We start from the raw sequence: 17,086 nt of genomic DNA on the forward strand, positions 1-17,086 counted from the left end.
GTGTTAGTCAAATTTCTTAGAGCTGTGACAAATGCCTGACAAAGGTAAATTACAGAAGGAAGAGTTTCTTTTGCCTCATGTTTTGTAGGGAGATGTACGTTATGACAGGGGAAACATAACATCAGGAGTACAAGGCAGTTGGTTACATTATATCTATAGCTTGAAAAAGAGAGAGCTAGGAGCTGATCTTGTGCATTTTTTCCAGATCAGGAAAAACAAAGATGGGATGGAAAAAAGATGGGATGAAACCTGTTATATTCAGGGTTGGTTAGAGCTCTCTGGAAGAACTCTCATAGACACATGTAGTGAGATGATTCCATATTCAGTCAAGTTGGTCTCTGAGATTATCTTGTCGCTTGGGTACCTTTGGTCCTCATCCACTGCCTTCCTTCCTTCCATATAGTCAATATGCTTGTAATTTTCCCATATTCAGACTTATTGTATACCTTTTTAGTTTTCAAATTTTGCTGTTTGCTCTCTCCCTTAACTGTGATGTAAATTCCCTCTGTTTACTCTATAGCCTTCGACCATGCTAAAAAAAAAAAAAAAAAAGACACTTCTATTCCCTTTGTGGAAATGCTCTTGAGACACCTCTTTTTCCTCTGGGAGCACTTGCAACAGGGCATGTGTAAAGAAAGAAAGCACAAAAGCAACTTCTGGCATGTGATTTGACATGGTAACATTTATCATTGAAATCACTGAGTTTTCCTGAAACTGACAATCAGTGAATACAGCAATTAACCTATAGTCATACATAATGCTTATCTGGCTCTAAGTGGCCACTTTTATAAAGTAAGGCTTGGCAGTAAAGGAGAACCCCAGAACAGAACTGATACCTGGCCACTTCTCTATTGTGGAATACACGAATCTTCCTTATGTTCATTTCCATTTACTAATTCCAGTTACATTGGTCAGGGGGCTGGTTTTGAATTCTCTCAAGATTCTGCCTTCTGAGCTGAAGCAAAGGCAAAGAGAGTCATTTCCCAGAGGTGTCTGTTCAACCCATGTATGCAAATAGAGCCACAATGGTTTCATTGGAAGTTATTCAGAATGTGACACGCCAGTGTGAGCTTTAAAGAATGTTACTGGGGCTTGCTAACACTTGGTTCACAGGGTATACCCACAAGGAAAACAGAAACAAAGCAAAGGTAGGTAGCCCCACTTGGCACAGTTGATTGACTTTAATAGGTCCTGATTATGCTGTTCATATTCCATGAAATTAAAAAGCTTACAAATGTTATAAGCCATTACCCTTCCATTTAAGGGAGCTTATGACATGTTAGTAACATTTAATGAAATTCTTTTCAAAATGCCACAGGCAGCTCCATGAGATTCCATGTTGAAGTGCAACTTGAAGAATTGTCACTAGAAAGTCTGATCTCTTACCTGCCTATGTTTTTTTATGGCTGAAACCCACTCAAAGGCTCAAGGCAGATTCTCATCCAACAGATGATGGTTGTCAGGTTTCTTATGTCCCTGACTTGACCATAAACTCCTCTCCATTTTCAAAACACACTAGAACAGTTGTCCTGTGAATGTTTGGGCATATACTTACACAGTCAGTATACAAAACAGACCACACCTTTATACATTGATAAATTTAAAAACTACATCTGTTCTGTTCAGCTTTGTCGGTAGCTGTTGACAACTTAAAATATTCAAGCAAATATCCCAAAACTATATTGTCTGTGCTGTCTTCAATGAGCTGTGCAACATAATTTGGGAGATAAGCGTTTGTGTAAGAAGACAATTAACACAAAAGTAATGAGATGATTAAGTCCTAGATTAGGCAGCACTTATTATTTATACAATAAAAGTTCATAAAAAGAGAAGTTTTATGTAATATAGGAAAGATGAGTAGAGAGACAAAAGCTATTAAGAGATAATGAATATTCTTTGCTAAATAGTTTTTCATTTAACTTTTATTAAGGGATAGTTAATGACAATATTCATTCCCTGTGCCTACATATTAACACTCTAAACATATCCCCATCTTGTTGCTGATTTCTTCTATTACTCAGAAATCTTACGGTTACTGAAAGTTACTGAAATCCTTGTATGTGTTTTCTGTAAGTTTCCTGATTATAAGGGAGATCACACTGTTATGTCCATTGGGTGAGTGGAGCTGGTAGAACTCAAACCCAGACCTGAACTAATTTGGAACCCTGTTTTCTGTCTTGGTGTTGATCTGCTTTGAACAACTGCCTTCAGGAAGTCCTCAGCATCCTCCTGGATGATGACTCCTTTGCAGGCGGAGTCCTATGGTAGGACTTCCTTTTGCATTCAGCTGTTCACCACAGCATCTGGCACTCTGTAATGTCAAAGTGATACATAATTAGTCTGTTAAAAAAAAAACTTCAACATATAGCACAATTAAACTGAAACTTTATTTGGGATCTCACTATTTTATCTGGGTAAGACTATTGGGGGTAACCCTCTTGTCCTGATTATCCCATTGAAGGTGTGATCATCCTGATGGTACTACAAAGAACTATAAGGATCAGAAATACAGGCTTTGTTCACACATTTTATAAGTCTTACCTAAGATATTTTCCCATGTTTCAAACACAGTTTGGTGCGCTTTCTGAGATACAGTCTTATCGTGATAGCTCTGAGCCCTGAAGAAAGACATTAAATTCACAGCAGCAGACTCCGTCTCCATCAGCCTTTGACTTGCCAGTGGCCAGTGGATCTCATGGGAGCCAGTTGGAGGGTGAGATGTTGCCCAGAGATCCTTGTAAGGCTGCCTGCTTCCCTCAGGAAGGAGTCTCTTTGGAGATTTCTGGTGCTAGAATTACAAAGCTGCTCCTACACAAAGCAGCAAAGAAGGCATGCCGTTCTTGGGCAGAGTGACTCCTACACTATTCCACAATAATGCTTCTTATCTTCTACAAGTCCTCTAGGACAGCTGTGTGTCAGATTCAGCCTACATTTGTCTTATGAAAATGGATCATACAGAGAAGTAGCCCTTTCCTGCCTTCACTGTCTTCTGGATTTCCTGATGAGATATTGTCAAAGTTTCATTGCTGTGATTAAAATACCCTGACTGAATGTCACTTAGGGGAGGAAAGGTTATATCTGGCTTATAATTCCAGGCCACAATTTATCATTCTGGAGAAATCAAGGCAGAAACTTAAAACACCTAGTCCATTACATCCACAGTCCAGTGACAAAAAATAACAAGTGTGTCCATGCTTTCAGGATAGAATTCCCCTGTCATAAGTATCACAGAACTCCCATCCAAAGGAATGGTGCCACTCAAAATGGGTTGAGTCTTCCCATATCAATCAACTATAAAAATAATTCACTAACAGCCATGCTCTGGACAATCTGATCTTAGAAACTCTCTTCCAATGTGAGTATAGATTGTGTCAGCATGACAATTAAGACCATCCTAGACACATCTGTGGTGATTTTTCCAACAAGAAATTCATGCTAAGATCTCAGACTAGATTCACTGAAGCCCTTGTGAGGTACATCAGTGTTTCTTCATCTAAACAATAGATAATGCATTTCCACCTTGAACCAAGCTTTTGTGGGTATGATACTTCAGAATGCATTTTGGTATGTGATAAAGCTTTCTTAATCTTTTTAGAAGCTAGAGGTATCTAGAAAATTGTTTGAAAACTGGCATGGATTAGGAATAACTAGGTGGTAGCTGAAGTGGATTCACCAGAATTTATAGTGATCTGATCTGTGGCAGTTCATTTTAGGGTTAGTTCTTAATAATTTTAGAAAAATAAATAAAATATAATTACATTATCCCCCCCTTTCCCCTTCAATCCTTTCTATACACATCCACTTATTTTTTCTTCAGTTCATGGCTTCTTTTCCTTTGATTTTCCTTCTCCTCTCTCTCTCTCTCTCTCTCTCTCTCTCTCTCTCTCTCTCTATGTATGTATGTATGTATGTATGTATGTATGTATGTATGTATGTATGTAAATATAAAAATTCAACCTGTTGAGTCTGTTTAGTATTGCCTGTATGTACATGGGTTCAGGGCTGACCACTTGGCACTGGATAACTATCTGTGGTGGGGAGGTCTCATCCCTAAGAGAGGCTACTTCTCAGTAGTCTTCAGCTGCTTTGTCTAGGGTTGTTCTTTGACTAGTGTTGGGGCTTTTGGAGAGTCCCTACTTCCATAATAGCATGTCTATTAATGCTATCATTGCTCAGGTCTTGTTTAAGGAGCCATATTGTCATAATATCATGAGTAACAAGGAAAATGTAAGAATTTTCTGTATGTTCTTTGCTTCTCTGTTCTTTTTGTTTGTTGTTGTTTTGTTTCGTTTTTGTTTTCTTTACTTTAGCATTTTCCTTTGCTGACATTGTTATCTTAGACTATATGAAAATCTGAGTCTACTGCCTGTAGACTACTGGCTATCTCTAAAACTCATGGATTCTACCCTCAGAACTCAATACTTAACCTCCTTCTAGTATCTTATTGAACTTGTACTTAGTGTTTGTGGACTTAACTAAGTTTCTATATTAAAAATGAATTAACATGTCTTTATCTCTTCTTTCCCTATATCACCTGGTAGATAACACTTAAGGAAAAACTGTCAGTGGGCATTTTGGTCTGGTGCTATCTTAAGTATTGGCACTAAGTTAAATATTGCCATTTTGTGGCACTGAACAGGTACTGAACATGATTGTTCAGTTAGTGGAGCAAGCTAAGGAAGGAGGGAATTGGAGGACATGGGAATGTCCTCTTTGTACTCTTATCATAGCCCTGTTTCATAACTACCAGTTCCTCAAATCCTCTCTGTTCTATTCATTCTTTTCGTAGCAATTCCTAATTGAAATTTAATTTGAGTTATGTTGAAGATAACAGCTGTTTCAAATAGTACACTCAAGAATTGTGTGTCATATGGGAAAATGCAAAATTAATTAAAAAAAATCAAGATGCTATTCAGGGGGCCTTTGGTAGAAACTTCAGGGAGACTCTGAGAACGTGTCATGTGATCCTCCTAAATTGAAGCAAAGGGCTACCTCCACTGTGTCCATCCCCCTCTCCACCTTTAACGTGGTATATAGAGTCATTATATTTGTTACTTTCAGGAGTTAAAGTTCCAGAGGATATGGGCCCATTATTGTTGAGAAATGTGGCAGCAAAGAGTAGGCACAGTGACAGGAGCAGAACACTGAGAGCTCACATCTTCAAAAGCAAGCAGGGAAGCAGAGAAATATGATACACTCCCAGGTCCATCCTTAGGAAACAAAATAGACATTGAGTGGTTTCTAATTTGTTCAAAGTATTAGATGGTTTGGATCCCTAACTCTAAACCTCATGACCCTAGAGTTTACATCCCTAACCATGGTTTTATTTTCTTAGGTTGTTTTTCAAACTTTCTATGACTAGAAATAAGGTAGAAATGTCACAAAAAGATACCTGTTGCAGCATTTATCTTAGCCGCACACCCCAACAGCGGGCAGGATGTTGTACTAGAATCAAGGATGAATCTATAATCTTTATTGAAATGCTTTTAAGTAAAAGTGTGGAATCTTACCTAGGAAACACACTGAGTCTTCAGCATAGGAAGGGCATAGTGAAAGGCTACATCATAAGAAAAATTGAATCTCACATTTATGGAGACCCAAAATGTGTGAGAAATAATTTCAACCTTCCATATGTGAATTAGCCTTCTATGTCTTAACAATCCCATAAAATAACAGTCGTGATATGGACATTCTACATGTGAAGAAATGAAGCTTTGGGGAAGTTGAAAAACTCATGACAGGTGCTAGAGTTGACAAATGTGGAATCAAAATTTAAAGAATTAAAACTATAACATCATTCTCTCTCTCTCTCTCTCTCTCTCTCTCTCTCTCTCTCTCTCTCTCTCTCTCTGTGTGTGTGTGTGTGTGTGTGTGTGTGTGTGTATGTGTTTATGTTTGTATGTTTGTGTGTGTATATATATGTACATGTGTGTGGTAGAACAGAATATTCTAATTTTTAAAGAAATATTTAGGCAAAATATTCCTCAACTTGACATAACCTCCTCCATGCCATTTTGGCAACCACTTCCTCCATTTGTAGTAATGGCTGCTATGCTCTACAAGGCAGTTTAATTTCAGCTGATTGGGTGATTATATCAATATACACTTTGAATCCTGCATATACATGCAGGAATTTATCAAAGGGATTTATCTGCCTCATATATATGTACCCTAACTTACTGGAATGAGTTTACATGACTACAACCAGTTTTCTTATGGGAGGTTGTGGGAGTGTAGATTAAACTCTTCTTCATATACTATCTGGCAAATATTAGAGATATTAGCTCATGTAATGCTCCTAGAAACTCAAGGAAGCTGATGTTATCATCATTTCTCTACTACAGGTATAAAAGGCAAGGGAAGTGAGCCCCAGAGAGCAGAGAACCTTAGAGAGATGGACTAGCCTCTCTTAAAGTTAATCAGATAACAGCCAGCATTCCTACTTATGCATCGAGCCTTGACTTTTCCTCTGTGCTGCCTGCCTTTAGCCCTCACCAAGTCCAGGAGTTCTGTTTTTTGCTTTCTTGTAGCCTGGTGGTTTTTAGCATAACATTGTCCAGAGTATAGCAGTAATCACAGTAAACCTCAGAGCGAGAACTCAAAAAGAGAAGACCCAGTTCCTCATCCTTTAGTCATCTGAGAGTAGGCTCTATGTACTGGAGAACCTGTCTGTGTGTATGAACTCACATGGACAAAAGCAAATAACATGGGTATCGGCAAAAGATCCAAGTGTCAGAGTTCTGAAGCCAGAGCATTCTAATTCTGAGAAACTTCCTAAGCAAATTCTGCTTTATGAACTATGAGTGTCAGCTATCAGTCTGGCTGCCTTCACGTTTCCCAGGGTTCCTTATCCTTAATTCTGTTGACATTTGAGGCCAGAAGATTCCTTATCACAAAAGGCAATCCTGTAAATTATAGGATTATTGGCTTCTACCCAATCTATGCAAGTAAAACCCTGTATGTGCCAGTCATTACACTAAAGACTATTCTCCTAACCAAGTGTTCCCACATACCATCTACCAACACTATTGTAGATGCAAAAAAGGTGAAAACAATTGTACTTGTTCATCCACAGATGCTAGCTAAGTGCTGCTCAATCCTGAACCTCATTTGCAGAGGGACGCATGGTCTCTGTTAGGCACATTCTAAATCTTGTTGACTTAGAATTTGAGTCTCTTTTCCTTGGGGAACTTGCCGACACCTTGAGCTACAGTATCCCTCTCTGCAAATCAGAGATAGTAAAAGCAGCTAACATGGGTTTTGTTAGGATAAGAAAGAGAACGTGGAAGAGTGGGCTAAGGGCCAAATACATAGTAAGTGTCTTAACTCTACCTCCAGGGAGTCACAGAGACCTCTACTGGTTCCACAAACCCAGAGATACAGAAACCCTACTGGTAGCTTTACTTTTTATAGCAAAATCAAAGAAGTGGCCAGAGAGGAGGCCATTCTTCTGTGATCCTAAACCTTTCCACAGACTCTGGTATGTCCCATGGAATCATACCAAAGGGTGGACTAGCTGAGCCTCTCCTGCAGACCTGTGATTAAAGGATTTGAGAGATTAATGGCACCTCTTCAGGAAGTAGCTTTGAGAGCTTAGTTGGGTAGATTCCAGGGAACAAGGATTTTCTGAATCAAATCCTGTCTCTGAAAGGTGTGAGTACATACAGAGAAGGCTGGGGATGGGGCTCATTTTTAGAGTGAACAGCTCAGACACCAAGTCCTTATGAGACCAACAAGAATATCAGAGAGGCACAAACAGGGGCTGTTGGGTTTTCGAAGACTGGTCTTGTAATGCTGTGCTCTCTATGTCCTGTGGGACCTTCAAGCAGGTCACCTGACCCACTTGAACATTAGTTTACTCCTCAACTCAATAAGAAGATTATTTAAAAACTGCCAGGTTATAAAATTTGAAAATTGTTGAGTCAAAAAAATCCTAAGTGTCTAACTTGGCCAAATTTAAAACTTACCACCAGACTCAAATCCCCAGTAGTCATCACACAGTTGACCCCATGTCACCATGGGAAATGTTGGATGAAGTGCATTGCTGACTGCTATCCTGGGATGATCTAAGAATGTTTACCTGGAGTAGTACCAGGTGGTCAAAACTGGCTTTAGCCAGTTATAAAAGTCATCAGAACTCAAGATTTCAATGACCAGGTCCTGGATAACACTTCTGGTTTTTCAATGTTTCCCATTCAGAGAGATTTCATTCCTACCAATCCTAGACTATCTGACTATGAGTGATAGTTTCCCCAATCTGTATTTTTCAGTCTGAGCTATCGAATGAGGCAAAATGAGTCAAGGATTTTTAAAAAGATCCAGTGTGAAGGGGCAGGATGTAGAGGACCTGGGGAAACATTTTCTTTACTCATACTACAAGTAGACATCTTTTTAACATTTTTTGTTAATTCATTCATTTTTATGTGCATATGTGCTTTGCCTGCATGCATGTCTATAAACCATGTACATGCAGTATCCATGGAGTCCAGAAGAGGGTGTCGGGTCCCCTGAGACTAGGATAACAGACAGTAGTTTTAAACTACTATGAAGATGCTGGGAATCAGACCCAGGTTCTCTTGAAGAGCAGCCAGTGCTCTTAACTACTGAGCCACCTCTTCAGCCCCAAGAGTTTCTGGATTAAAACCATGTTTTTGGCTAAGAGAACGACAAGTCTATGGGAAGGATTGTCTGTGCAGGAAAATCTAGATAGAGATTTGGAGAAAACACAAAGGATGTTTATCAAGAGCAAGAAGCAAGGATAATGGCATACTCTGCATGAAAGAAAAATGTCAAATTTAAGCCCTTCAAGAAGCCTTGCAGGCAACACACTTATTCAGCATCCTGCTGTCCTCATGATGCCATCATCAGAGTGCTGGAATCGAGGACTTATCAGTCACTGCTTCTGTCCTCTGCTTTATCATAGCCTTTGCTTCCAAGTATGAGACAAATGTACCATTGCTGTGTGGACACCCATACATGGACATGAAAAAGAAAAGTCTGAATGACTTTACTGTTATCAAAGAAGGCAAAAAGTAGCTTTTAAAAAGAAATGGGGGGAAAATAGCTGTGCAAGACAAGGATAACAATTTTAACATAACATAATCATTATGGTACAGTCAAGAGTTAGCAGTAAGTTGGAGCTGGAGAGATGGATCAGTGGTTAAGACCACTGGGCAATCTTCCAGAGGGCCTGGGCTCAATTCTCAGTACCCACATGGTGGCCAGATGGCCAGGTCACAACTGCTGGTTATGCCCATCCCAGGGATCCTGACATCATCTTCTGGCCTCCATGGATAGGGGATGCACATGTTATAACTACAAGCAGGCAGGCAAAATACTCATATACATAAAAAATAAACTAATAAACAAAAGTATAAAATTAATGGATGAAATTTTTGAAAAAGAGACAAAGTTGGGTGGGTAGGAAGAAGGGCAGATTTGAGAATAGTTGGGGAGAGAATGAATAAGTTTAAAATAAATTATCAAACAGTGAATGAAGAGATTAAGTGATTTATTAGAATATATGTTACTAGGATATTAGAATTCATGTTAGAGAACTTGGTGGGTTTTTTTTTTAATTCTTTTCAGTTGCCTTCCATTTTCCACCCTAAGGAAGAGGTAGCTTTCCCTTCTGAGTCTGAAGGCCAGCAAATTTGTGTGGATGTGTACATATTTCATCATGAAGTGTTTTGATATCCCTGCTATGATAGACTCCAGACAGTGCATTTCCTTAAGATTGCTTTGTTTCATTGAATCTTTTGCTCCAAATCATATACAAAATAAACATAAAAATCAAAGCAAGTTGACAGGATAAAAAAAAAACTGGAATAAATGGCTTATTTTTCTTTCATTGTGAAGATGTGTTAAATAAGATTTAACCAGATAGGATTAATGTTGAGTTAATAAGAAAGGGGACAGGATTTGAAGAGCATCACATACATCTTGGCTTCATACTTAGAGTCCCACAGCCACGTAAGCTACTGAACAAAAATTTAGTATGAGAGAAGTTAGTTGTAGTGAAGAAAACTGACTGTGAAACAGGTTTAACAGAAGATCTTTGATCAACCTCAGCCAAAGCACTGAATTAGATTTGGTATGTAAGAGGAAATACATTGAATTTTGAATATAAAAAAATTGCATTTAGGTTTCAATTCTTTGCATTAAAATTTCTTGCTTTGTAATTAACCTTGTTCTTAAGTTACTTCTTTAAAAGTAACTGAGATTGTGTCTTCTCTATAGGGCAGGGAGGCTGTAGCCATGAAATATCAATAATTGGGTTGTCTAAACAGGATCTGAGCAATGACAGCACCAGCCAAAATGGATGAGGGAAATCTCCCAAGGTCCCACCTGTTGTTGAAGAGCTAGGCAATAATAAATAATGAGAGAAGGAGAATGAGTCATCTCCATGGATGAGACCTCTATTTGGTTATCCAATACTAAATCACTGGCCCCAAAACACATATCTATGTTCAGCACTAAAGAGATTCAGTGAGTTGAACTTATGTTTTTACGTGTATCTATCTATTCATATATCAACAATAGTTAAGGAAAATGAAAGCAATAGATCTAATACATGAAGGTAGAAGGAGGTTTTGGAAATGGAGGAAAGGAACAGTGGGGGTAGGAGCAGCGTTGATAATAGAAGACTGATGATTATCAAAGTATATTATGTATGTGTCTGCAAAGGTCATAATGACATTTGAGCTTGTACAGTTAATAAATGCAAATTCAATGAAAAAAATGCTCTGTCTTTCTATCCTTTCTTTACATTTACTCCTTTTCCCTCGACAGGAATATTTAGACTATCACTATTATCTTTTTCATTTATCCACACTTTTTTTTCCAAAAATCTGCTTCTATACCATTTTAATTACATGCAAGTATTAAGGTCAGTTCTAAGTTGAGGAACTAGCAATACAATAGATGCAAATAGCCAAGGAACAAGCAAGACAATAAACACAAATGGTCAAAGAACAAGCAAGGCAATAAACAAAATCCAGTGATCACGGAAGTGATCACTGTTTCTAAGGGCTTATCAGGATGACCAAAATGTCTGAGCCTACTTCCCTATCCTAGCCCAGAGTCATTTTCATGCCTGAAGCCTACTTCTTTGTTATAGCCTAAGATTTAGATTCCTGCCTGACATTACTGCTTTGTTGGTGGCCAAAGTACATGGGTTGAAACTGAAAATGGACCCCCAGACTGAGTTATTATTTTAACAGGCAAGCCAAAAGCGGAGACACAGAGACTTACCAACCTAAGACATAAGTGCACATTTCACAATGGGTAAGGGAGGCATTCTTGTCAGAATGATCAAAGACAGGGTCAGTTTTGTTTATGAAATTAAAAAAGGGGAAGATGTGGAGAGCTTTTGGAGCTGCTTGGCAGACTTTTTTTAAACTTAGTATTTATATTTACAGCTCAGCAATCTGTTGTGAGGAGTGATCTGTGCATTCTAGGGTGCTTAGCAGAACTCCCAGTCTCTGCCCACTTGATTGCTAGTATAGTCCCTGAATAGTAGCAACAAAAATATCCTAGACCCTAGACTTTGCCAGGTATCTGTAGGCAGATAACTCTGGTAAGAACAACAACAAAAAAATAAAGAAAAAGAAAAATTCACACACACACACACACACACACACACACACACACACACACACACACACACTACAAGTTGAACCTGGTGGGCATAGGCCTGCAGCCTCAGCTATTTAAGAGGTAGAACAGGGTGATCTCACATTCAGGGTCTGCATGTGCTATAGAGTTCTAAGGCAACCTGGGTAACTTAGCAAGATCCTATCTCAAAATATAAAATAAAAAGAGCAAGGCTTGTAACTCAGTGCTAGAGTAGATGCTTAGCATGTGTGAAGTCCTGGTGACTGAAGAGTAGGGAGGAATAAAAACCAAGAATCCAGGTATTTTCTAAATTAGAAATCACCACACTGATAACATCAATTGGAATAAGACTTAATTTTATATCAGATAAAACATTTTGTAAAATGGAGTTGAGTGTCCCTGACAAATATTCATGAAAAAATGTAATCATATCTGCACCGTGTATCCAGAGTTCTGTTGGAGGTACCTTTCACATTCCAAGCTAATCACTCTTCAGATAGATTGTGTTTGTACAATAAAAATTCTAACTGAATACGAGTTTTTTCAAAACAAAATAAAAGCATCAGAGAGAAGAATTTGCTGAGCAAGCAGAGAGAGAAAATTGCATGAGAGTTTAAGAAAACACAGTCTTGGAGGAAATTGGATGTTGTTCAACTACATTTTGAAACTTTTGTGTTCTGCTCTAAACAGAAGTAGCCAAGCTGAGTGGGTGAACTTGACCAAGGTATTTGTTTTCCTCTGCAGTTTTCTTATCCATCTAATATGAGGCAGTGAGTACAGGGAAATACCTGGAGGACTTAGAATACAGTCACTGGAAAAGAGCTGGTGTGGTAGCATGAATGAAAATGGCTCCCATAGACTCATAGGGAGTGGCACTATTAGGAGACATGGCCTTGTTGGAGTAGGTGTGGCTTTATTGGAGGAACTGTTTCACAGAGGATGGGATTTGAAGATTTAGAAGCTCAACAAGGCCAAGTGGTTCATTCTTTCTTCCTGCTTCCAGAGGATCCAGATGTAGAACTCTTAGCCCCTCTCCAGAAACATGTCCCGCCTGCACTCTCCCGTGCTTCCTGCCATGATGAGAACAGACTAAACCTCAGAACAGTAAGCTATCTCTAAATACTGTCCTTTATAACAGTTACCATGGTCATATGTCTCTTCACAGCAACGGAAACCTTACTTAAGACAAGGAGGGACTAGACTTTATGCTGAGAGACGTAAAAAGGTTTAGCAAAATGGAGGAAAGAGGGAGCCCCTAGAAAGAAACCCCAGCTTCAAGGCTTCCTTAAAGATGATGAAAACACTGAACTATTTCTCTGGGTGAACATCATGGCACTTTGAAATTTGATTCCTCCCTTTTCTGAGTTAAGTCTGGTTATCTATAAAAATGATCAGCTCAGATAACAAGATATTTAGATAATTTCTTCCAACCTCCTCATTTTCTTCTTCATGATGAATTAAAAAATGTACTCACTAAACTCTAGAAATGAAAAAGAAAACCAACCCAAGAGGGTCTGCACCGAAACATGGCAGAGGTTGGGTCCAAGTCAGTTCTGTTCATGTGTCTTGGTAACATTTGCCGGTCACCCATTGCAGAAGCATTATTCACAAAATTGGTAACTGATGAAAAGGTTTCAGATAATTGGGCCATTGACAGCAGCGCCATTTCTGACTGGAACGTGGGCCAGCCCCCAGACCCAAGAGCTGTCAGCTGCCTAAGAAATCATGGCATTAGCACAGCCCATAAGGCAAGACAGATTACAAAAGAAGACTTTGCGACATTCGATTATATACTATGTATGGATGAAAGCAATCTGAGAGATTTGAATAGAAAAAGTAATCAAGTTAAAAACTGCAAAGCTAAAATTGAGCTACTTGGAAGCTATGATCTACAGAAACAACTCATTATTGAAGATCCCTATTATGGCAATGACTCTGACTTCGAGGTGGTGTACCAGCAATGCCTTAGGTGCTGCAAGGCCTTCCTGGCAGAGAAGACTTACTAGCTGGTCCTACCCACCACCATTGAGCAACTCACTCATCAGTGCTATGCCCAAGGGTGGTGGCAGTCCTTAGCCCCATGTCTCACCTCTCTTTTCAGCTGACTTACTGTATATTTTAAAATAATTGTAGGTGGAAATAAGGCATATGTTCAGAAGGATAAAAACATTTGAGTGAGACAGTTTGAGGTATGGCTAAGCATTCTTAGACTAACTAGACCTCTGACCTTGCCAAATTACAAAATACTGGAACAAGCAAATATGAAACAAAAGAAAACCCAATAAAGTAAGAATAACCTACAAGGTCCAGATCAACCTCTGAGCCCAGTAAGCCTGGGTAGTCTGGTCTTACTGGAGTGTGTGTTCGGCCAGCACCCAGTGTGCTGTTTGCTTGCCTTATTAAGAGTCTATCCTAGACTCTTATTGTGATAGTATCTCCATCCATGGCAGCCTTCCATTTAACATTGGGAGAGTTTAAACCCAGCCACACTGAGGGTATTCAGGTATTTGAGAGAAGAGACACTGGATGTGATGATGGGCCTGGAACCCCAGCAGGCCATCCTGGGCTATACAGTGACACTCTGTCTAAAAATAAACAAAAATAGTAACAGACAGGAGTAACAGGTTGGTAACGTTAACAGCTTTAGTCTTACTTGGTTTTTGTCTAGTTTCTTGAGCTTTGTCTTATTTGAGCCACTTTGCTTCTTTAAAAAAAAAAAGTAAGTGTGCTTAAATAGTGGTATGTGTTTGTAAGTGTTCTTTCATCAGCAGTTTACAGTTACAGGCAAGCATGAGTAATTTTAGTGTATTTTCAGAAAAAGGACCTCAAATTTATATAGATGTATGTCAGAAAGGGATGTGAATTCAACTGGGAAGTTATCAAATACAACTGAAATACAAAAAAAAAAAAAAAAAAGAAAGAAAAAGAAAACCAACCCAAATCTAAAAGATATACCCAATATTTATCAGGCTCTAGCAGTAGATATGCATTTAAACATGGTTTTACCTTGTTTAATGTCTGGTAGGTATCTTCTTTGATTTCAGACCAATACTGGAGAAAATATTTATTTTGTAGGATTTTCCCCCTAACAGTGGATTGTCAGCCTAGATGTGAATGTTATGAAATTGTATAGCTCTGGATTCTATAAACCTGACAGTGATCTTATATTTAATATAGTTGACTATAAATGTTTACTCATCTCCTCAAACACACATTTGCCAAGAACCTGCTACAAAACAGAGCACAAACTTCCTTTGGTGCAAGTGCAGAGACTCTGATGTGGACTTGAGGATGGGGACCTTGAAGAGCTTCATATTTACTAGATATGTTCTATTCCAATAAATGGGCAAGCAAGGGATTGTCTCTACCAGGTTGAAACATATGCACTATATAGCACAATCTACTTTGCTTTCTTGTTCTAATAGACATTCTCACTGTGTCCACTATTGGTGGTGACATGACTTTTTTTTGGTTCTTACTTCAGATGCTATATGTTTATTGATAGTATCTCAACTGTTCACTTTCTCTGTCATCTCTAAAAATCACATCATACAGTGGAACTGAAATTCTACTTCATGTCTGTGTAACCATGGTGTCCAAATCTTCTCTACTAAGTAACATTGTTTCCACAATGGACTGGCAAACAGTTAGTGCCATCAGAGTTATTATGTCATTGATGAATAAAAATTGAGCAGATAATTTTTACCCTCACAAGAATTATTCCTAGAATTATTGAACCCTTCCTGTAAGCCAGGCATAAGTCCATTCCATTTTCACCAGGCTCTTATGTGGTTCTTTGTCCTCTGCATTCTCCCTCTCAAGGGGTTCAGATGCCACCATACACTGGACTGAAAGAATGGAATAAGACTCTGGAATGGGCAGGATCCCAGTCCTTCCAAGAACAAGCAATGAGGGGGCTTCCCGAAGGATCTTAGCATTATAGCTCTTTTAGGCTAAGATCGTCCCCAATGACCTTCAATGAAATAGTTCTCTGAGACAACCTTAGTTTGTGCATATTTCTTTACTGGGATGGGCTTATATGCATAGACTACATTTCAGGTGAACCAAAGGTTATAGTTTGAGAAAAGGGGATGAGAATATTAGAGTGAGCAAAGGCAATTGGCTGAAGTCTTCAGGTACTGAGATGCCTCATTATCATGGGAAGACATTCAAGAAATCTCAGGTGCAAGAATATGTGATGTTCCACAGGTGTGGAGTCCAGGATCCTCCAGGGAAAAGGAAGTCCTGTTGATAAAGGGAGTCCACCATTTTGCACCAAACTCCGGGCTTTTCAGTAATGTCAGACTTTGACCTTAGCAGCAGGGTTTCCTGACATTCCTGTGAGCTTTCTACCATTGCTTCACAGACAGGGGAGGCTGAAGTGCAGAAAATGGAAGTGAAAGTTGGAACACAATTAGACAGGTAAACCCAAGATCTCAGAAAGTCTTTCTGACAGGTCAGAGTAACTGTGCTAACTCACATAGCCTCAGCATAAGCCTTCAAGTGGCACAGATTCTTTAAAAAATGAAAAATTGCCCTCTAACATTTATGAAATTGATTCTAGGAACTTCTACAGATATCAAAATCTTTGAGGGTGGAGATGAAGCGGGAGTCTAAAATACATAATGGAAATTGATGTTGTATTTGCAAGTAATGTGTATATATCTTCCATATTGTTTTTCCTTACTGCTTAAGAATATCATACCTATGACTGATGTTAGGCCTTCAGTATGTAAGCAGGGCTGCCCCTGACATCTCCTCCCTTCTCTAAATATAGAAGGGCTGTGGCAATTCTAATCTTGCAAAGGCAGGGATAGAGGCCTGACCTCCAGTAATTGAAGGAGACCTTGTAATGGCTCCAGTTCTCCTGTCATTGTCCAGTGAGGCATGAGGGCCATACCCATCCCGATGTCTTTTTCCTGGAGAGGGGATACTTTTGACATCAACCCCTATTCAGTCAGGCTTGTCCCTCAGGGAACCCAGATAGATATTTTTAACTTTTATTTATATTCCCTTGCAGTGCTTAGCCTCGCAGCCTAAGCAAGAATTCAGATCACCAGTCAGAGGTTGTTCTGGGTGGCCCCTCTCTGCTTGGTCTAGGGGCAGAAGTCCCCTCTTTTAGGTTGGGTGGAGATGAACACCCACGCTCCAGTGTCATTTCCTTCCCCACGTCCTGCCTTTTTGTGTTTATAACCCCTGTGTGAATAAGTAAAAATTACGATTTGATTTAAAAATAAGTAAAAAAATAAAAAATAAAAATTTTAGAGAAAAAAAAGAATTTGATACATACATATGACTGGTTTTACTCAAACTTACCCCCATTCCCTCTCCCTTCAATTTCTCTCCTCCACCCTCCAAACTTTATGTGATCTTTTAAGCCCACTGAGTCCACTAATGTTGCATATATGTTCATGGATGTACAACCATCTACTGCAGCATGGATAGCCACTTATAGGTATTCCTCAAGAAA

At 39.0% G+C, this 17,086-nt stretch overlaps 1 protein-coding gene and 1 pseudogene across 2 annotated transcripts in view; both read left to right on the top strand.

Moving 5' to 3' along the window:
- The window catches only part of Sgcd (sarcoglycan delta), a 408,884-nt gene that overhangs the window by 199,632 nt on the left and 192,166 nt on the right, over window positions 1-17,086 (top strand). The gene's annotated exons all lie outside the window — the stretch shown is intronic.
- On the top strand, window positions 13,143-13,622 carry LOC114629597 (annotated as a pseudogene).

Source organism: Grammomys surdaster, unplaced genomic scaffold (genome assembly GCF_004785775.1).
Source record: "Grammomys surdaster isolate TR1022 unplaced genomic scaffold, NIH_TR_1.0 313, whole genome shotgun sequence".
Taxonomy (NCBI): Eukaryota; Metazoa; Chordata; class Mammalia; order Rodentia; family Muridae; genus Grammomys; species Grammomys surdaster.